The sequence below is a fragment of the Pleurodeles waltl genome, chromosome 7, assembly GCF_031143425.1.
Source record: "Pleurodeles waltl isolate 20211129_DDA chromosome 7, aPleWal1.hap1.20221129, whole genome shotgun sequence".
Taxonomy (NCBI): Eukaryota; Metazoa; Chordata; class Amphibia; order Caudata; family Salamandridae; genus Pleurodeles; species Pleurodeles waltl.
The window spans coordinates 27,587,902-27,611,091 of record NC_090446.1 but is presented as its reverse complement, the minus strand read 5'-3'; positions in this window follow the sequence as shown (position 1 = coordinate 27,611,091).

Sequence of the window (23,190 nt, the reverse complement as noted above, 5' to 3'; positions counted from 1 at the left end):
AATGCAGAACACAGTACACCAAGGTAGCTCAGTTCTTACGAAATCTCCTATAACAAGATCCTAAAACAAATGGCTGTACCTAGTACCAACCAGCACCAGGACTCTGATAAATGTAACCTCTGGCTGCCCACATCTGCCACCTACTTTACAGCCAAGATTTTCCTGACAGCAGAGCCAACCTACAGTACACAGCACGTCATCCTGCATAGCTCCCTCTCCTCCCATTCGCACAGTAAGTCTTCATTTTGGTCTGGGACTGAAATCTTATGTGGTCTTCCTGGCTGGTACTCAGAAATACCGTAAAGGGACTTTCAACATACTGAAAACCACAAACTGCATGCCTTTCTCTCATACTTCCTCATCCCATAACATAGTAACCGCACCTCGGTCGTCCTCATGCAAAACATCGGTTCACTTTGCATATAGGATCAAAAACAACCACACACCCTGCATGGCATTTTCTGCTGCCCATATGGGCAAGCACATTGGTGCTTTCCATAATGGTCGTAAGCAGTATATAAATGTTACAATACAATGCAGCCAAGAAACTGAAATTCTATGAATAGATGATTGACAATACCCTGTGGTGCAGAATGAGATCACAGAGCTTTTGTCCTAATGTCCTGTGTTCCTTCATGGCTCACCCCATCAACAAACTGCACCCATGATTCTACCATCCTTACACCTCTCTTTAGATCTGTGAGGCACTCCTCCCCACCACTGGCTTGCTGGCCCATAGGATAACTGAACAACTGCAAATGCAGTCACACTTTATGATCTGCAGAGATGGGACAACAGGGACTTAGGTTTTGAAGGGGGGACTTGGGCTTCAGAGTCGTATGAGGTGGGTGTTTGGACTTGCCCTTGTAAGGAGTGGGAATGGGCTTGGACCGGGGTGTGGTAGTGGGATCAGGCCTACTACATGCGTTCTTACCCACTAGGGAAGGGTCAGGGGATCGGGAAGGGAGGACTGGGGAAGGACTGGATGTAGGGAGGTTTGAAGAGGTCAGCACAGGAAAGGAAAAACTTTTTAGTTGCAGATGGAGGGGCTTTGGAAACAGGTTTTGGAGTGGAGATTGAGGGAGTGGTTGTAGGTGGTATAGGTGTGCTGGTAGTGGGTGTAGGTGCATGCAGAGTCTGCTTGAGTTTGGTGGATGTATGTTGACTGGATGAGTGTGAGAGTTTGTGTGTTTTGGGATGAGAGGGGTAGAAAGGGTGGGAGAAGGCAGGCAGCTAGTGTAGATGGATGCTGTGGTGGTGTCTGTTGGTGCAGTGAGTGTGCTGCAAGTGTCCGTGATGGTTGCTGTGGTGAGTGCGCATATGGTGTCTGGGGTGCATGTATGGATGACTGCTGTGGTGGTGACTGTGCTAATGGGGTCCGGAGCAGTGAATGAGGATGCAGTGCATGTGGGTGTGCATGGTGAGGTGACAGACAGGGAGGAGGGGGTGGGGACAGAGTGAGGCAAGTGGATGTTGTTGTGTCTGCAGTTGTATGTGCAGTGTGTGCATGCTTGTGGTGGGAAATGTGGTGCTTGTATTTCTCTTTATGTGTCTTGTGTGTTATTTTGTCTGCATGCTTGTCTGTATATGTGCTTGGGTTGGGTGAGTGGAGAGGGGTGCTGAAGAGGCGGAGGTGGGACCGAATGACATGGGACTCTGGCTGCCATCAAAGAAGAGGCCAGAGCCTAAAAAGATCTCTGTAGGCCAGACATGACACTGTGAATGCCTTTGAGGTAGGCATTGCATTGCTGCATCTGGAATGCATTCATGATGGTTGTCTACCCTGCAGAGATGGTTTTCAGGCAGTCAATAGCCTCCTCAGTGAGAGCAGCAGGGCTGACTGGGGCAGGGGCAGAGGTGCCTGCGGTAAAGGGGACGCCCACCCTCCTGGGTGAGCGGGCACAGGCAACTCAGTGGTGTCCTACTGGGAGGGCGGTGCTGGTACGGGGGTGGCAGAAGATGACAAAGAATGGGTGGTCCCAGAAGGGTCCGCTACCACCAGGGATCTGCCATCGGAGGAGCTGTCAGACTCACTATCAGCAGTGGTAGTCGCCTCCCCCGTGGTGCTTCCCTCACCCTCCAACTCACTTCGGAGGTCTCTGCCTCCTGGGTCCCCTGTGCTGCAGCAGCTCCACTGGTGCCCCTCCTCCTCTGCCTGATGATTCTAATGCACACAAGGAGACAAGAAGAAGAAAAAGGGGGATGAAAAAAGAAAGGGATGCAGTCAGTCAAAAAATCTGCTGAAATAATGTAGGGCCAAATGCAGTCATTCACATCTCAAAACAAATCCCTCGTCAAGAACTACTCCATTAAGGTAACTAACTACGGTAGGAAGTCCAACTCCCACACTACACTGACATACTGATGCTATACTGGCCAATCACATCACCATCCAGTCACCATCCAATCACTACATCCCCATCCAGCCACACAATGTCAGTCTGGGAGTGGTTCAGTCCCACCACAATGAGACCAATGGAAGAGGTGGGACATCAGTTCCACTACCTTACCCATAGGACCCATGACATGCCCACCATCCCACCCATGCCCACATAACTGCACAATGCCAGTGACTTAGGGGGACAGCTGCATGCCCACATCTGTCTATGACCCTGAAAATAACTGCCACCACCCTATTGCAGCCAGGTACACTGCACAAAAAGGAACCAGAACAGTGGTTGTACGCACCCCCTAGTGGCTGCTGTGCTGCCTTCAAGCGCCCATCCAACTCCAGACTGGCCACTGCCAGAATGCGGGCCATTAGGGGGTCAGGGTCTGACATGCATCCCTCCCTTTTTGGGAGGCCATCCCCAGCTGGGCCTCTGTGGTCTTCCGGGTTCAGTGTCTCAGGTCCTCCCACCAATCCTGCAGTGGGTGCCCTGGCAGATGTAGACTCCCAGGGTCCACACTTCCTTGGCGATAACTCGCCACATGCGCTTCTTCTCATGGGTGCTTACCTGCATGGGAGACACATAGAAGAAAATTAACGTTGCTTTAGCTGCTGCTTGAACATCTGGCATACTATCTGAGTTGTAGCTGAAGCTCTTACAATGATTCCCATTCATGCCCCTACACCCATACTGCCTCATACACTCCACCTATCCATTGCGTCCACCAATAGTCACACTCACATGCTTCTGCTGCATTAGCACACACTCCTAGGACTCTATAATGCCACTCACCTGCGTCTCTGGTTGCCCATACAGCCTGGCATGCAGGGGTATGACCCCGTCCACAGGCGTCTCCTACTCCTCAGAGGTGAATGCTGGGGCCTGACACAGCACCACACGCAGTGTAGTACTGGCCATCTTGAGGTGCAGGAGTCAAGTGGCAAAGACTAAGTAACATGTCGGTAAAGACCATGGCGGTGTGCACCATCACCGCCACCGGAGATCATGATTGGCCCCTGTGGCCCATAGACACCAATATTAACCAATGAGGAGTTGCACAGCGGTTCGGGCCGCCAACCGCCATGACGTCTAACGCCAGCAGAATTATGTCACTTCCAACTGTCCTACACATGTAGGACAGGCGGCTGCTCTCTTAAAGGGTAACCCATGTGGATTCACAGTACAGGGACTGTGTTGTTGCCCCCATAGTATTCCTTATGACTGTCACAATTGTCATCAACACATGCCATTACCATAATGATGTTAGCACCGAGGTCTACAGGTGTCTATGTCCCGGACACAACAACGGCTACACGTGTCAAATGTGTGGTCACTGGCTGCCCTCACCATTGTACAGACATATGTGTGCAGAGTTGTGTATTGATGTATGTGATGGCTGTATACTGTCAGATGTACTCTGAAACTAATTCTCTTTACCTCCTCCATAGGCATCGACCCATGTGGAGAGGGTAGGCTACACCAATATATAGACCCCTTGTTGACCTGGCTACCATGGAAGAGCGCCACATAATCACCAGCTATCAGCTGAACCATGACACAATCTGTGAGCTGTGTTCCCTATTGGAGTTTTATCTACTGCCTGCCAATAACAAATCCTATCCTATCTATCCGACAGTACATATACTGGGTGTCTTACATTTTTTGGCTTCTGGGTCCTATCTGGTGACTGTGGGCTTGGCTTCCGGTGCGTCACAACTTATTTTTAGCAGAACCTTGGCAACTGCCCTCAATGCCTTGTTGTGACACCCCAGGCCTACATACAATACCCACAAAGGGCAGATCTTCCCACAGTGAAGTCAGATTTTTATACAATAGCCAACATCCCTCATGTGATAGGTGTGATTGATGGCACACATATTCCCCTTATACCCCCCAGGGCCATAGAGCAAGTGTATCATAATCGTAAGAACTTCCATTCCATAAATGTGCAGGTAGTGTGTCTTGCAGATCAATACATTTCACAGGTGGCAGCAAGATTCCCTGGGTCTGTCCATGACACCAACATTTTGAGGAACAGCAGTGTCCCACAACTCATGGCACGCCTACAGGGATAGAGAGCCTGGCTAGCAGGTGAATGTGCATGTGAGTGATGAGCTGTGGTACCTGACATACTCTGATATGGCATTATACATATGTGTATCATGTGCTCTCCTTTTCCCTTCTTCCCAGGTGACTCTGGCTTTCGTGCAGTGGCTGCTGACACCTGTGAGGAATCCCAGAACAGGGGCTGAACCCCGGTAAAATGATGCCCATGGTCGTACAAGGAGAGTTATTGAGAGGACCTTTGACCTCCTCAAGGCCAGATTCAGTTGCCTGCATATGTCCGGAGGATCCCTGTGCTACTCCCCAAACAAGGTTTGGGAGATCATAGTGGCCTGTTGTATGCTGTACAATTTGGCCCTCAGGAGACATATTCCACTACTGGAAGGGGAGGATGGAGGACTGCCACCCATGGGACCCAAGGGGATGGAGAACAGTGATGGAGAAGGAGAGGGGGAAGATGTGGACTCTAGGAAACAGCTTATTCAGCTCTAGTTCCAGTGAGTTTCAGGTAAATGGTGCACTGTGGATCTGATTGCTCTGGGCAGGATTCATGTTTCTGGTGGACATTGTGCCTACACTGTGGTGTGAGGGCAGGTGTGTGTCAGTATTGGGGGTGGACCAAGTGTTGCCCATCTCCTGAATGATAGTCAGACTGCTTACTGTTGTTTTACCCAGTTACTATAGATGTTCATATAGTATGTAACATTTTAACTTGTATAACTGACAAGGGTTTAGTGTTGAGGTATCATGTATATTGTTGGCATGGAATCAATACATGTTTGTCGAGCAAAGGGTGACAGTTACCATCACTAACTACAGTGGTTATGCAGTATTGTGGTTGTTGATATTCTTCATTCGCTACTGCCATTTTTACCTGGATATGTTGCACAAAGTGTAGTGTTGCTGGTTTGAGAAGTGATTATGGAACAATAGAGAGTGTTGCAACAGATCTGCCAACATCAGATACTGCAATGGGCTGTATGTATAGTTCGTACTATATATGTGTCATATGTTGTATAAGGATAGTGGAGTTGATATGCGTCACATGTCTATGGCTAACAGGTGTTGCAGTGGTGTCTACCCCTTTGCTATGGACACATCATGGTGGAAAAGGTAATGTTTGTGGACATTCCTGGCCAGAACTGTGATAAGAGCTTACCATGGCCCTATCTGGGCATTGGATCACTGCAACATTCTCCAGCATATGTTCATATTTGTAAATGACAGCTAGTATTAATTTTCATAAATGTTTTAATAAATGACAACATCTGCTGTTGTGAATAAACAGTGTTTGATAATGAAGTGTAGCATAAGGGATAGGACAGTGCAATGGAGTGGGAAGGTGGTGAACGTTATACTCATTTTAATGTCCACAGCTGCTGGTAGCACAGGGGCAGAGTCCATGGGGCCATAGGATATTGTGATATGGCAGTAGATAAGCAGCAAGGTGGCTCAGTGGCACACAAGGGAGACAGTTCAGGGAAGAGTCACTTCCTGGCGGTGGGCTTGGTCTTGGCTACATAGTCATTGTTATGTCTGGGTCTCCGGACACATTTTCCAGGGGATTCTAGGCTGCAGAGGAAGAGATGCTGGTGGTCTGTTGGTTCTTTGACAGGGCCACCATTCCACTAGCTTCTGCTGATGTTGAGGGCTAGGCTGTATCCTAGCTAGTGGAAGGGGCCCGCTGCTGGGTGGAGGACTCAGTCATGATGTTGGGGATCCTCAGGAGCACCCCTGCTATGGAGGCCATGCTGGCATTCAGTTGTTTCCATTGCTCCATGGCCCACTGGTGGTCTGCCACCTGCAGCCTCTGGTTCTCCTGCAATGTGGCCAGAATCTGACCCATCCTGTCTTGGGAGTAGTGGTTTGCCCCCAGGACCTCTGTGATGCCCTCATGGGCAGCCGATCCCTCCTTGAACCACCCTCCTGGGCCACTGATACCTTCCCACTGGCCCTTGACCCCTGTGCCTGTGTCCCCAGCACAAGTCGCCCAGTCCCACCTGCACTGGGACCTTCATCTTCCAGCCTGGCAGTGGGTGTTGACTCCGGTCCCTGTACAGGTGGGCAGACAGTCAGTGGCCTGGAGACACTGGTGTGGGGTCGTTGGGCCGCAACTGATTGTGGTGGCTGAGTGGTGGGCATGTCAGTGGTTACCTGGGTGGGGCTTCTGGAGGGGGAATGTCCAGGGCTGTGGGATAGGCCAGGGTAGTCATCTGGGTCCAGACATCCAGCTGTACTGTTGTCACTGGAGCCTTCCTCTGCTGGTGGAATGGCACACCCAGCCAGGTTCCATGGATAGTGGTACCTGTGTGGTAGTGAAAATAGTGTTTACTGACTCCTTCAATATATGGGCATTGTGGCTAGTGGCTGGTAGTGTTGTGGTAGTACTAGTGGAGATATGGTATTAACTGTACTGTCCCTTTGTATCATAGATGTGGTATATGTGTTTATGTATAATTACTTGCCATTGGCATGTTTATCACCTGTCTTCTCCCCCCCATCCTGTCATTGCTATATATCCCTTCCAGCACATGCCACCTGTTTGGTCTGCTTCCATCCCCATTTTTATGCATGCAGTGTCCCTTACTGATGTGTGTCATGCATTGTTTGTTGAGGGATTGTTGATGCATTGTGGGCAATGTAGTGTTGACTATATAACATGGCAGGGATGGTCATTGTGCATACAGGGATGGTTTGGAGGGTTAGTCTGGAGGTGTAACCATGCAGGGGATATGGGTATGGGTGTAAGGGGGATGTGTATATGATGGGGGGTTTAGTGTTAGTGGTCGGGGTAGGGTGAGACATGCATTACAGACGTAGCAAAGGGTAGGTGACTATATGTGACTTACCAGAGTCCAGTCCTCCAGTGAGTCCAGTGAGGCCCTCTGGATGCAGGATAGCCAAGACCTTCTCCTCCCAGTCGCTCTATTTGGGTGGAGGAGGGGGGGAACTACTGACAGTCTTCTGCAATGCTAGTTGATGTCGTGATGCATGGAACGTACCTTCCCTGCAGGTCGTTCCACCTCTTCCATATGTCGTCCCTTGTGCGTGGATAGGTTCTGACACTATTGACCTTGTTGACAATCCTCTGCCATAGATCCCTTTTCTGGGCAATGGATGTCTGCAGTACCTGTGCTCCAAACAGCTGTGGCTTGACCCAGAGTATTTTGTCCACCATGGTCTGCAGCTCCCTGTCAGTGAAGCGGGGGAGCTAAGGGGGTGCCATGGTGTGTGATATGAGGGGTGTGGTGAAGGGGAGTTAGTGGAGGTTATGCAGTGTGTGTGTAGGTGTGGTTGCAGATTGTGGGTGTGTGGTAGTTGTGTGGGGAAACATCCTGAACAACTAGGTACTAAACAACTACTTGCCTAAACCACTACTGCTAAACAACTAAAAAGTCTCTACAACGAAGTACTGAACAACTACTGTCTAAACAAAGATTTTGCCTGAATAACGACTGCCTGAACAACAAATTTTAAGGTAATTTTGTTTTATGGTTTCTTAGTTAGAATATATATTTTTTTGGTTGCAAAGGACGGTGGGAGGTGTGTGTGCGTTTTTTAGAGGTGTGCGTGGGTATGTGGCGTGTGTGTATGTGTCTCAGTGGTAAGGGTTTCGTATTGTCCTATGAGTGCAGTTGATGTTGGTGGATGCCATCATTGTCCGTGGCAGTCCGTACCGCCAATGCTGGACTGCCATTGAATGACCGCGGTGCTAATTTGTGACTCAAAATTTGGTGGGCGGTCTGTTCTAGTTGTGGTGGTGACGGGTTACTGGGCTCAGGCTTTCCGCCGTCGTTCAGCCTGGTGGTTTATGTTAATTGGTTATTTTTTGGTGGGTTTAGACTCAGAATACGGCGGAATGGTTTATGAAGTCACCGGTGGTCTTTTGGGTGCCGCTGACGTGGCTGTCGGCGGTATTTACTGCAGAAATCAGAATGAGGGCCTATGTCTAAAAGAAATGCGGAACTTATAGTGAAGGTGATGCAGGAAAGGGATGAGGGTGAGTTCAAGGATCCTAGAGTGATGCACTTATTATCATGTGGGACCAGATGTTAGATTTGCTGAACCTTCTCTTTCCCTGGAGGATACTTATGCTGTTTCATGGCCTTCTTGAAACTCTGACAGTAGTTGTTTGGTTGGTCAAACCTGTAAGAAAGTACCATATTGCCTGGCATGTTACCCCCATTTTTACTTGTGTGTATGTTTGTTTTTGCCTGTGTCACTGGGATCCTGCTAGCCAGGACCCCAGTGCTCATAAAGTATGCCCTGTATGTGTTTCCTGTGTGGTGCCTAAATGTATCACAGAGGCTCTGCTGACCAGAACCTCAGTGTTTATGCTTTCCCTGCTTTTAAAATTGTCACTGCAGCCTAGTGACTAATTTTACCAATTCTGATTGGCACACTGGAACACCCTTATAATTCCCTAGTATATGGTACCTAGGTACCCAGGATATTGGGGTTCCATGAGATCCCTATGGGCTGCAGAATTTCTTTTGCCACCCATAGGGAGCTTAGACAATTCTTACACAGGACTGCCACTGCAGCCTGCGTGAGATAACATAAACATTAATTCACAGCCATTTCCTCTGCACTTAAGTAACTTATAAGTCACCTATATGTCTGACCCTCACTTGGTGAAGGTTAGGTGCAAAGTTACTAAGTGTGAGGGCATCCTGGCACTAGCCAAGGTGCCCCCAAATCGTTCAGGGCAATTTCCCTGCACTTTGTGAGTGCGGGGACACCATTACACGTGTGAACTACATATAGGTCAATACCTATATGTAGCGTCACAATGGTAACTCCGAACATGGCCATGTAACATGTCTAGGATCATGGAATTGTCCCCCCAATACCATTCTGGTACTGGGGGTACAATCCCATGCATCCCCAGGGCTCTAGCATAGAACCCGAGTACTGTCAAACTAGCACCCTGGAGTTTTCCTGGCAGCTGCAGCTGCTGCAAACCCTCAGACAGGTTTCTGCCCTCCTGGGGTCTGGGCAGCCCAGTCCCAGGAAGGGAGAACAAAATATTTCTTCTGAGAGAGGGTGTTACACCCTCTCCCTTTGGAAATAGGTGTGAAGGGCTGGGGAAGAGTAGCCTCCATCAGCCTCTGGAAATGCTTTGAAGGGCACAGATGGTGCCCTCCTTGCATCAGCCCGTCTACACTGGTTCAGGGATAGACCCAGCCCTGCTCTGGCGTGAAACTGGACGAAGGAAAGGGGAGTGACCACTCACCTGACCTGCACCTCCCCAGGGGAGGTGCCCAGAGCTCCTCCAGTGTGTCCCAGACCTCTGCCATCTTGGATGCAGAGGTGTGAGAGCACAATGGACAGCTCTGAGGGGCCAGTGCCAGCAATTGACGTCAGAGACCCCTCCTGATAGGTGCTTACCTCTCTCTGTAGCCAATCCCTTTCTGAGGGCTATTTAGGGTCTCTCCTGTGGGTGTCTCGTCAGATAACGAATGCAAGAGCTCACCAGAGTTCCTCTGCACTTCTCTCTTTGACTTCTGCCAAGGATTGACTGCTGACTGCTCCAGGACGCCTGCACAACTGCAACGAAGTATCCAGAAGACTACCGGCATTGTAGCGCCTACTCCTGCCGGATTTCTCGACTGCTTCCTGGTGATGCATGCTCTGAGGGCTGTCTGCCTTCACCCTGCACTGGAAATCCCGAAGAAATCTCCTGTGGGTTGACGGAGTCTTCCCCCTGCTACCGCAGGCACCAAACTTCTGCTTCACCGGTCCTCTGGGTCCCCTCTCAACTCAACGAGCATGGTCCCTGGAACACAGGAGCTGGATCCAAGTGACCCCACAGTCCAGTGGTCCTTCTGTCCAGGTTTGGTGGAGGTAAGTCCTTGCCTCCCCACACCAGACAGTAATCCTGTGTATTGTGTGAACTGCAACTGCTACAGCTTCTGTGCACTCTTGCAAGGATTTCTTCGTGCATAGCACAGCCCAGGTCCACAGCACTCCGTCCTGCATTGCCCAACTCGCTGAGTTGACCTCCGTCTTCGAGGGACTTCTTTTGTGTTGCTGAGACAACCATTGTGCTCAGATTTCTTGAACGCCTGTTCAAGTGCTTCTGCTGGTGCTGCCTGCTTCTGCGTGGGCTTCCCGTGTTGCTGGGCACTGCCTCTGTCTCCTCTTCCAAGTGGTGACCTCCTTTGTCATATTGTCACTAAAATAAAGTACCTTTATTTTTAGTAACTCTGAGTGTTGTGTTTCTTATGATATAGTGCTAAGTGATGTAAGTGGTATAGTGGGAGCTTTTCATGTCTCCTAGTTCAGCCTAAACTGCTCTGCTATAGCTACCTCTATCAGCCTAAGCTGCTAGAACAACTTTAATATGCCAAAAGTATCTCAGAGGATATACTCCCTTAGAAGGTAAGTAATATACACAAAATATATGCACACAAACCAAAATCAGTTATGTAACAGTTAGAAAAGTAGTGCAAACAATGTAGAATCACAATAGAATGCAATAGGGAGAAATAGGCCTAGGGGCAACACAAACCATATTCTCCAAAAGTGGAATGCGAACCACGAATGGACCCCAGCCCTAGTGTACTGTGAAGAGGGTCGCTGGGAGGTTAAGAAAACACTAAGGGTGTCCAAGATACCCTGAAAAGTAGGAGTAAAGTTAGCCCACTACCCCAGAAAGACAGTAAAGTCGGGATAGGGGATTCTGCAAGGACAGCAACTGACTGCAAAGCACTGAAGACGGATTCCTGGACCTCAGGACCTGTAAAAGAAGGGGACCAAGTCCAAGAGTCACGCAAGAGTCCAGGGGGGCAGGAGCCCACTAAACCCCGGATGAAGGTGCAAAAAGGGCTGCTTCCGGGTGGAAGATGTCCCACGGCGTGCTGGAGGATACAGAGTTGTTTATACTCAGAAAGACCACAAACAAGCCTTGCTAGCTGCAAGAGTCGTGGTTGAGGATTTTGGGTGCTGCTAGGGTCCAGGAAGGAACAGGAGGTTGCCCCTTGGAGGAGGAAAAAGAGGGGGCTGTCAGCAACAAAGAGAGTCCATGCAAAAGCAGGCAGCACCCGCAAAAGTACCTGAACAGGGACTTAGAAGATCTGAGGACAGCGGTCGACTCAGAGTCACAAAGGAGGGTCCCACGATGTCGGAGTCCAACTCAGTGAGTTGGGCAATGCAGGACGTAGTGCTGGGGACCTGGGCTAGGCTGTGCATGAAGGAAGTCTTGCAAAAGTGCACAGAAGCCTGAGCAGCTGCAGTTCACGTAGTACACAGGATTACAGAAGTGCCACTGGACTGTCGAAGACACTTGGACCCAGCTCCTGTGTTCATGGGACAATGCTCGTCAGGATGAGAGGGGACCCAGCAGACCGGTGATGCAAAAGTTTGGTGCCTGCGTTGGCAGGGGGAGGATTCCGTCGACCCACGGGAGATTTCTTCTTGGCTACCAGGGCAGAGTGGAGGCATACAGCCCTCAGAGCATGCACCACCAGGAAACAGTTGAGAAAGCCGGCAGGGGGAGGCACTACAATGTTGCCGGTAGGCTTCTTGGTACGTTGTTGCAGTTATGCAGGGGTCCTGGAGCAGTCAGCGGTTGATCCTTGGCAGAAGTCAAAGAAGGAAGTGCAGAGGAACTCTGGTGAGCTCTTGCATTCATTATCTGGTGAGATACCCACAGGGGAGATGTTAAATAGCCCACAGAGGAGGATTGGCTAAAGAGAAAGGTAAGTACCTATCAGGAGGGGTCTCTGATGTCACCTGCTGGCACTGGCCACTCAGAGCTGTCCATTGTGCCCTCACACCTCTGCATCAAAGATGGCAGAGGTCTGGTACACACTGGAGGAGCTCTGGGCACCTCCCCTGGGAGGTGCTGGTCAGGGGAGTGGTCACTCCCCTTTCCTTTGTCCAGTTTCACGCCAGAGCAGGGCTGGGGGGATCCCTGAACTGGTGTAGACTGGCTTATGCAAGGAGGGCACTATCTGTGAGGCCAGGTGAGGCTACTCCTCTCAGGTCCTTCACACCTATTTCCAAAGGGAGAGGGTGTAATACCCTCTCTCAGAGGAAATCCTTTGTTCTGCCTTCCTGGGACCAGGCTGCCCAGGCCCCATGGAGGCAGAAACCTCTTTGAGGGGTTGGCAGCAGCGGTAGCTGCAGTGGAGACCCCGGAAAGTTAGTTTGGCAGTACCCCGGCTCTGTGCTGGAGACCCGGGGATGCATGGAATTGTTCCCCCAATACCAGAATGGTATTGGGGTGACAATTCCATGATCCTAGACATGTTACATGGCCATGTTCAGAGTTACCATTGTGACGCTACACATAGGTATTGACCTATATGTAGTGCATGCGTGTAATGGTGTCCCGCACTCACAAAGTCTGGGAAATTTGCCCTGAACAATGTAGGGGCACCTTGGCTAGTGCCAGGGTGCACACATACTAAGTAACTTTGCACCTAACATTCACCAGGTGAGGGTCAGACATATAGCTGACTTATAAGTTACTTAAGTGCAGTGTAAAATGGCTGTGAAATAATGTGGACGTTATTTCACTCAGGCTGCAGTGGCAGTCCTGTGTAAGAATTGTCTGAGCTCCCTATGGGTGGCAAAAGAAATGCTGCAGCCCATAGGGATCTCCTGGAACCCCAATACCCTGGATACCTAAGTACCATATACAAGGGAATTATATGGGTGTACCAGTGTGCCAATGAGAATTGGAAAAATTAGGTCACTAGCCTGCAGTGACAAATTTAGAAAGCAGAGAGAGCATAAACACTGAGGTTCTGGTTAGCAGAGACTCAGTGATACAGTTAGGCACCGCACAGGGAACACATACAGGCCACAAACCTATGAGCACTGGGGTCCTGGCTAGCAGGATCCCAGTGACACATATCAAACACACAGACAACATAGGGTTTTCACTATGAGCACTGGGCCCTGGCTAGCAGGATCCCAGTGAGAAACTAAAACACCCTGACATATACTCACAAACAGGCCAAAAGTGGGGGTAACAAGGCTAGAAAGAGGCTACCTTACTACATTGGGCATATCCCAGGCAAGCCTGTCCTGGTGTCTGCATGAGGTACTGAGCTGCATCAATAGGAGAGCACACTGCCATATACGAATGTCTTATACAAAGGCCAGAAGGCAAAAGGTCGCTAGGGACTTCTATCTCATGTCCCGCACTTCAGCCACCTTACCACAATGCACACATCCTCCGTAACAGACACCGCTGGTACTCCATCAATGTGCAGGGTGTCTGTGATGCCAGTGGTAGCTCCATTGATGTACATGCAGTGTTCCTAGCAATACCCATGATAACTATGAATTCTGCAGATCACCTCTCTTCCCGCGGATGGCAGTGGGAAAATTTGGCAACATGTGGCTAAAGGGTAAGTTCCAAGTACCACACAATTATGACATGTAATATTGTTTCCTAAGAAGAACAACCATTAGATAATACAAATCCTCATGCCACATACATGCACCCAACAGATACAGTATGTACGATTTCATACAAAAATGTATTGTACTAATGCAAAAGGGACATTTACAAAAATCACTCAATTTCCCTGCTCAGGTAATGCTGCATATGCACCTTTCCCCCATCTCCTCAAACCATACGGATGTGCAACCTTGAGGCATCATTGAACGCACTTTGGTCTCCAGATGTAAAGTTTCAGATGACTTGACCATAAGGGTGGATGCTGCTGTTCTTACCTCAAGTTGTGTGCACGATTATCGTAGCATGTTGTGTTTTGCACAACATAGCAAACTTTGGCTTACACATACCTCTGGACCCAGTGAGCCCTCATCTAGGTCAGAATCCGGACAACCTGGCCATTGTACAAAACAGAGGACAGGGTATGCAGGTGTGTGACCAGCTGATTGACACTTTCTTCACCTGAGCAACATGTTGTGTCATGGCATTCATGTAGTTTGAATTTTGTTGTCAATGATGATAGTTGGGCAAACAAGAGCCATTGACAATAGTCAAATGTTTAGCCATGCAATAGGTAACGTGCTCTTGTCAGGCATTAGCGTGGACAACGTCTCTTTGGGGTTCATTGACTCTGGGGAGTAAATGTTTGCATGTGTCAGTCCTCCCGGGACAGTGTCACAGCAGGGGTCTGCTTCACAAATGGCCTATCCACTCAGGGTGAAGGTGCCATAAGGACAGAGGCCCTTTGTGACCCAGGCCCCATGTATGTGTGTGTCAAAACATGTGGCTTTGTGGCCATATGTCTGATGTTTGTACACCATGAAAGAAGTTGACCAGTGTAGAGGCATGGATAATCCATGCTCATAGCTGACATGTTTGACAGCTGCTCATGGGATGTAGCACTCCAGGCATGTGGTCAACCATAGTGGAGGCTGGGTTCACATTTCAAGAATGAACTTGGGGAATTTTGAAGGGCTCAATGATCACAAATAGTCTTCCTCATGAATCAGCCTAACAGCTAATGGTCACAGTTAGTATGTTAGCCATTTAGTAATGTGTGTAATGGAGAATGGAGAGTGCATCACACATGCAGGGTACTGGACCCCTATGATGGCATGTCACTATCTCTTGTCAACCCTACAAGTACCATGCGAGGCATATGACATGGAGTAGCTGCCGGTATCTGGGCAGGTGAAGTTATCCTAACACACACATCCTGCTTCACTGGTGCATCTAGACCTATCACAGGCACAATGACACACTACCCTGCAGCATGCTGTGAATTGACTTCATTGATCATTGTCTACAAAGAGCCTCAGGTATGCAGTGAGATTGTACACCCATTCTGTGGACCCCCAAGGCACTTCTGTAGTACAGAAAGGGCAGCAGACACTCATACTGCCCTTCTTGCAATCTGGGTATTGCTGGTATACATATAGTCCATGCACCAGCACCAGTGGCTGTCCACATAGCTCCATGTAAATGATGGAATCCCTTTGGCACCAAAGCCACGACAAAGAATAGATTTGAGTGCAGAGGCAAAGAAGCTTCCAGAAGGTGCACTGATAGTCTGCCACCTAAAAGGTAAGGCCCTGTCAGTGCATACCCTGATGGCAGCCCCCTGCAGGGAAGACAGGTGGCCCTAAAGACCCCAGAGACATACCACTGCAGGTGTGTGTTATGACTTACTGCACTTGCCTTCAAAGGCATCCCTAATCCACCCTAAATGTGCATACGGCATGAGATCTGCACAGTGCTAAAGGCTGGAGCTGCATTGTTACAGCTCCCTTTTCCACTTAACTGTGCCACCCCCGAGCAGCACAAGTGTGTGTCTGCCCTGGGGGCTCTGCATTCAATCTATTAGGACACACTTTCCTGCTCTGCACCTTTTTTAAGCACCGTTGTTGTGCAAACAGAGAAAGCGTGTCTCATGTGTAATGAGTCCCCAGTTACCAATGTGGACAGCAGTATGCACCTATTCCTCTGGGTCCATATAATGCTGTAACTACCTAGCAATCACCTCCTCTGTCAGTATGTCCATATCAGTAACACCGTCAGTGTGTATGTCCCGTCCACAGATTATTCCGCTATTTTGTATGAGGTGGGTTAAACTGTATCACAATATGGCAGACCGTCCTGCCTGGAGGTGGGGCTGACTCTGAATGAGCATTAAACAGATGTCAGCCCCTCCAAATTTTGAAGGGGGTTTGGTGTGCTGCTCCCTTCTTGTGTGCTACGAACCTGCAGATCACATATATGAGCCAAAGTGACAATGGGCCCCCGCACTAGGAAGTCTCATTGTGGACCTGTTGCCCCAAGTGCAATGACTGAGGGGCCTCTGCCACTAGTCAGTAGGCTGTTTGCACGGCCAGACTGGTCTGGTGGGGGGTTAGACATTTCCCAGGTGGCCTGGAGGGGTGGGGCTGATTGTGTCAGTGTGTGTTGGGTCAAAATTGGTGTTACAAAATGTGCCCCAGTAACAAAGCAGCACTCCTGATAGATCCACACATTTGCGTTACCTGTCTCTGTGTGAGGGTCGGTCTGACATACTTGGTTGTGCAGCTATGGGTTACCAGTCCTGCTCCGGCCCTCTGGCCATATGTGAATCAGGCCTGATGTGTCCAGGGATGAACATCACTACCTGTACCTAATTGTGTGATACACTACAGTCTACTCAGATGTAAGTGCCATATGTTGACAACAATTATCATAATGCAAAGCACCAAACTGTGCTGGCTATTAATGTAGTGTAGCATATGCCCATATCCTCTTGCATTCCTCTATTAAACTTTCTGCCCTTTTTACACTTGCTTGCAAATGCTAACACTTGTTTGACCTTGTCTACTGCCTGGGTATGGATTCTATGCTCCAAATGTGGATCCTACATTCCGAGTATGTAGAGTATGTTCAGAGTGCATCAAGTATGCTCTGAGTGTGGATATTCAGCACTCGGGGTGTAGAATCCAAAGACGGGCCGGGACCCAATCAATTTCTACACGTAATGATGCAGAGGAAATACAGGGCAGGAAGGCTAAAAAAGGAAGTTGCAGGCCACCATTTTATTGCCATTCTGAATCATCCCCACCTAGAGATAGCATTATCTGAATCCTAACCGCCCCCAACATGGCTGAGGGTGTTGATGAGAAAGCACCCCCTTCAGTGAACGGGAATTGGACATTTACATTTAGCTGGGGGTTGCTGGAAAATTACCCTCAACTTTATGGGGGACCCGAGGACCAGCTGAGCAATGCATGCATGCCCGTCATGGGTCCCAAATCGTGCAGCACTACAGTGCAGTGGGCATGTACCACCCACGGGCCTGGACATGGCGCAAGCACAGGGAGGACCTATAACGCTGGCCCTGATTGAGGTCCTGTAAATTATGGGCCAGTCCTCTCAGCCCTATGTGCACAAGCCCCTCCTTGTGCCACTGTAGAGGAGGGTCCTGAGGAAAGACTTGCCAACCCTTCACCCCCAGATTGGGGAGTTGGAGTAGCAGAGATCTGGTAAGTGCCTGGGCTGCATCATGTGTCTATAAGTATGATGAAAGTGGTGACTGAACAGTGGAATCAAATGTCTGATGCCACCATGTACAAAATCCGAACACTTGCTGCAGTAGTCATAAAACCAATTTCTCAGTGGAGCCCACTGGCTGCACATACCTGGATGCATCTTGTGACTTGTAGTGTCCTGAACATTACTGTGAAAATGTGCATCACTGGTGCATTAGGATGAAGAAGTGTATTGCCAACACCATGATTGGTGATCCAAGGGCCTTATAACTGAAGGGTGCAAGGGCAAAGGGATGGGCCAGACAATGGGCCTGATTACAACTTTGGAGGAGGTGTTAATCCGTCCCAAAAGTGACGTTAGAGTGACGGATATACCACCAGCCGTATTACGAGTCCAATATATCCTATGGAACTCGTAATACGGCTGGTGGTATATCCGTCACATTTGGGATGGATTAACACCTCCTCCAAAGTTGTAATCAGGCCCAGTGTCTAGTGTGGGGTCAAGATGTCTTTTGGGTGTCATATGCAATACCATGCATGTTATTTGTGTCTCTCTCATGTCACCTTTCATGTAATCCCAGCAAGTGCTACAGCAGTCATAAGGTCAAGTCACATTGGAGCCCACTGGATGCACATACCAGAGTGCATCCTGGGACTTGTTGTGTCCTGAACACTCCTGGGGTAATAGGCCTCACTTGTGCAGTAGGAAGAAAAAATGCAATACCACCACCATGATGGGTGATCCAATGGCCTTATCCCTGCTGGGTGCAAGGGCAAAGGAATGGGCCAAACAATGTCCTGTGTGGAGTCAAGATGTTTTTAGGGTGTTGTATGCGATATCCACTTTCTGTGTTTTTTGGGTCAGTGTAGAGTATCAGTTCATGAATCCTGGAGTAAAGGTTGACTTTGAGATACTTGACTCACAAAAAATAGTGAAATTTCTAGCAACCCAAGAGAGAGACCTGCTGCTCTCTTCTAATGAGGGGCTAAACTACGAAATATGTGTCTAGAGATATACAGCACTAGCTGCATCTACTAAGGTGAAAAACTACAGACTACTTTATTAAGTAAAAACAAATGTGTACTACATTTACCATGATGTAATGGGGCTGATTGCATGCTGGAGTGTGAGGCAGGGTGCTTCCAACTGTTTCCACATTACAGTGATGGTACATATACATTTGAGATCCCAGTCACCTATAATGGGTTAGTGAGATCAAGAGAGAACAAAGTCAGCATTTCTTTCATGTACTTCTGTGCTGTGCCCTGATTTATATTATAGCTCCATAATGTTCTTAATTCTATTTCAGTGGACTCAGCTGGCCAGGAAGACCAGGGAAAGGACCAAGGGCAGGGAAGGGCATTCTTGGGATATCAGTGGGCAAGGCCTCTCTCTTCTACAGAAGATGGAGAGGAAGAGGGACCTGGAACATATTCAGGCAGGGAGAGTGCCCCTACCGGGATGGACACAACGTCAGGCACAGATAGAGTGGAGGCTGCAGACACCATGGGGGGGCAATGAATTGGGTACCTATGAGCAGGGAGGGGAAGATTTGAACCCTTCCCCTGGACCTGCCAGAGGTGTCATTGCGGTAGGCTAACTTTAAACCTTAGCCTGTCCCTGACCCCTCTGTATCTCGTGAGGCCCCCAGTCCATCGGGTGCCACAGCTGCACCCCCTGCCACTAGTTCCCCTCCTAGTACCTACCCTCACTTCCTTGGGTGCAACCATGATGGTTGCCTCGTCCCAGCATCCCACCCACACCACCCTCCATATGTATCCATGTTCATCATCCTACTCTGTTTCCCCCGTACCCCTCATGTGTCTCATTCCTGTGGGGTGTCTGGTCCTCCATTGGCCACCAGCCAGGAGGAGGCCACCAAGGCAGAGGAACTCATCATAATCAAGTGTCATTGAGTGTCACAGTGCTTTTATCCTGGCTTGATGCATGTTAACATTCAGGATTTTGTTCCAACTTATCAAGGTGTGGAAGCACTCACAGCAACTGTTTCTATAACCTATCAAAATTAGGAACCTGTGACAGACCTTTTTTGAGGATTGAACAATTTGTTTGTTTGACACTCAAAGGAGACCCAACATTAAAGAGTTAAAAGTGATAAGGTGTTTTCTTGTTTGGATGTCACTAGAATTTTACAGCTGATCTGGTCATATTTTTAGATTGTTGCCCTCAACTGTTTCTTTATTAGTACTAGTTATTTATAGCTTTTCTGTCATATCATTACATTGTTAAACCTTAAAGAAGTCCCTTGGTAGGGATGAAACATTTGTCATCTGTCATCTTCATTTGACCTAGATTGTTGATGTTTTCAGGCTCTCTACCAACGTTGTCCATAAAGACTTTGACTGTTATCTTCATTTAATGAAGACTGTTGATGTTTTTGGGTTCTTGCCCACATCGTCCAAAAAGACTTTGAGAATTGTGTACATTGATGCATGAAGTAAATGATGTGTATTAAGCCCATTTTTTGGACCCTTGTTTATTAATACTTGTGACATAGATATTGGAGATCATTGTTTTGGTGTCTGCCTATGTTTTGATGTATTGAGGGAACAACAACAAACAATAAGAGTGCTACGCTCCTTTTTGCCCTACATAGCACACTTACCTGACACACAGATGACTATGGATTTGATAGCTGCAGCCACGATGTCTCCTAATCCCCTGGATGGTGTCATCCATATCACTGAAGTAGTCCTCGCAGCAGCTGTACTGTAACATACATATTCATAACTAAGTGCAAAGGATGATGGAGATGATTCTACATATACAAGTCAGAGGTATGGACCAGTGATCTACAAGTTACCGGCAGCCCTCCTTTCAACCAGGTTTCACACTTACAGGCAAATATGTTTTTGGGGCTCATTGGGAGGTACAGGACGGAGACAACTAGGGTGTCCTGCACTGCCTACCTTTGGACACCCCTCCAGTTTGAGGGGCATCATGTATCCTTAGTATGATATGGTATCTCCTAATTTGTAAGGGGGTTTTCCACAACATGCAGAGCTGGTTCATCTTTTCACATCAGGGTTGTGCATTGGAGAGTACCTGATTGATATACACACCTATAAATCAAAGTATGGGTAACCGTTATTTTACTCCCTCCCCCTGACAGGACAGCATTGCCCATTCTGGACTGTGAGGTCAGGCATTTCTTCTGTGCACTCTTCTTCTGGTCTGTGTTCCCAATGTACGTGAACAACACCATGGTCTATTTTACCTTATACTGGATACGGTTATGTACAGCACTCATCCTGGGGTCCTGTATTCCAAGGTTTACTCCTTTGTGATTATGCAGAAGGGGAGGAAAAGTGACATAAACTTTGGTCTTGGATCACACAATTTGGTCAGGTGGAGATCTTGAGGTGATCCCCACCTTTACTACTTTCGTTTTGTGCAGTTCTCCCAATGGATGTACAGACTTCGATGCAAGCCTGCTGGTATCAGCTCACCACTCATCAATACTGTAGCTGTTGGTACCTGGGATGTTGTCAGTAAGTATCCTTGTCAGGGACTAACAAAGAATTTGTGAAATACTCCTCTCTATGAGAGACTTGGGGACATACTTATGAGCCCCTCATTGCCCCAGAGCATCACTCTTTGTTCGACTTCAGCTGCGCCCACTAGTGAATCATGTCTAGTGAATCATGTCTAGTGAATCATGTCTATGATGCCAAGCCATTTTGCATGATTTGGAATGGCCTACTAGCTAATAAGTGTGTCACAACTTGACACATCACTATGTTGCCTTACTGTGCACTTGAGTGGCATTCCATGATGGGGGTGTGGGGGTATTCCCACACAACACCTATGGATGGATTGTGACACTTCCCCAGAGTGACAGAACCATGTACACCTGTGGAGGCACTGATACCTTACACCTCCTGTTGTGAATTATAATGACTTGTAACATATAGACATTGCACAGACCAATGCAAAATCCAGCTACATGAGGACTAATATGAACCCTTAGGTAGCTATTGTACACATACATTTTGAGTTGTGCTATCATTGGCCAACATGTTATGATGTGGTATACTGTTATGAGCAATATGTGAGCATATGGAGAGGAGTGACAACAGTGATATTAGACACACAACACATGCTGCTGACTTTTCAACCATAGTTTAGGGGCATGAGTATTTGGTATAGTCATTTTTATGTCACTGCAGGCTGTGGTTTTTGGGACAATGTCACAGGGCCTACAATGACGTGTGTTTTAAGTTTACACTCTAGATGACACATGTGATACACAACATTACCTAGTTCATTTCACATGTTTGGCACAGTTCAAGGATTCCACATAAAGTATTGATGAGTTAACTGGTCACAAAATAGGAGTTATTGCCCTCTCCTGGCCTAAGTTATATACCCATTTGTGCTGATGGTATGGGTTGTTGTGCTCCATGAAGTTGCCTGCCTGATGCTGCAGGGACCTCTGCTCCAGTGTGTGACTGTACTGTGGCTGTATGTGGAAACAAAATGGAAAAGTAATCAGACACAACGAAGATATTTGAATATGTGCAACCTGTCACATTTGTACATAATTGCATCTACATGCCAACAGCAGTAGTAAGTGAATGATGGACATTATCTATTACCATTTACTAGTGTTATATGGATGTGGCAGCAGAGATGGGCCACCGTTCGAGACTAGGGAGTAGGAAGTTGCAATTGCCATCACAAAGGATTCTTGGACTTGTCGTGCAATGGACCAGCTGTGAGACATTCTGCTCTGACTCACCGTGCAGACTGCACATACTTAGACCAACATTCATGGTCACATTTGTGGAGTATCATTGATACTGCTTATTTGGAGTCATTGTCCATATCATCACATCTTACCTGGCACCACATTGAGGTGATCACTCACAGGCAGCCCATGGTGCAGGCAGTGGTCTATGATGGAGAGGACATCCTTCTCAAGTGGGGTAAGTTGGAGGCGGGCTCCAGTTAATACTCCAGGAACAGCTCTGGTCACCTCTATCCTTGTGTACTTCTTTTTTACCCTCCTCTTTTCAACCTGCCACTTCTTTTTTAAGTCAGTAATGGTCTGGATGTCCTCCCACAGTGCAGTGACTGACGTGGCCAACTGATGTCATAGAGCTGCGTTTTGTGCAATACTGATGCTATACGGTGGGGGACCATGCAGTTTCTTGTAATTCCTGATGATATATTGAAGGATCACGGTGGTCTCCTTCTCCATGTAGTTCTTCTTCCTCCTTGTAGGTAGCATGGCTTCTGTAGACAGACGCAGTGTTGTTGTTGAGAAACCCAAACCTTGCTTGTGGCCTGCTTTTATCTGATTTTGGTGCAGAGCTGCAGGTGGTAATAATTATGTGTGGGTGCTTGTAATTACAATGATTCCACCTCAAGATTGGATGATCTGGCCTGAGTGTGGATGATCCGCCCTGAGTGCTGATGATCCGGCTTGAGTGCAGATGTTCTACCCCGAGTGTGAATGATCTGTCCCAAGTGTGAATGTAAAGATACTACTCTTAACTTACCTTTGTGAATACCAAAAAGTCATAAACTTAGGCCCATATTTATGGAATGCTAGCATCGCCTTATCGTCATTCTTTTTTAGGCTAAATCGGCGATAGCTGAACCCCATATTTATATTTTGATGCTAGACCGTCTAGCATCAAAATATATGAATTAGCGTCATTTTTAGGAAGCGCCAACCCACCTTGCATCTCATTGCAACAATGAGATGCAAGGTAGGCGTTCCCTTCCTAAAAGTGCCACATTTATCTCCCAACGCTAAAACGACACACACCTAGGAGG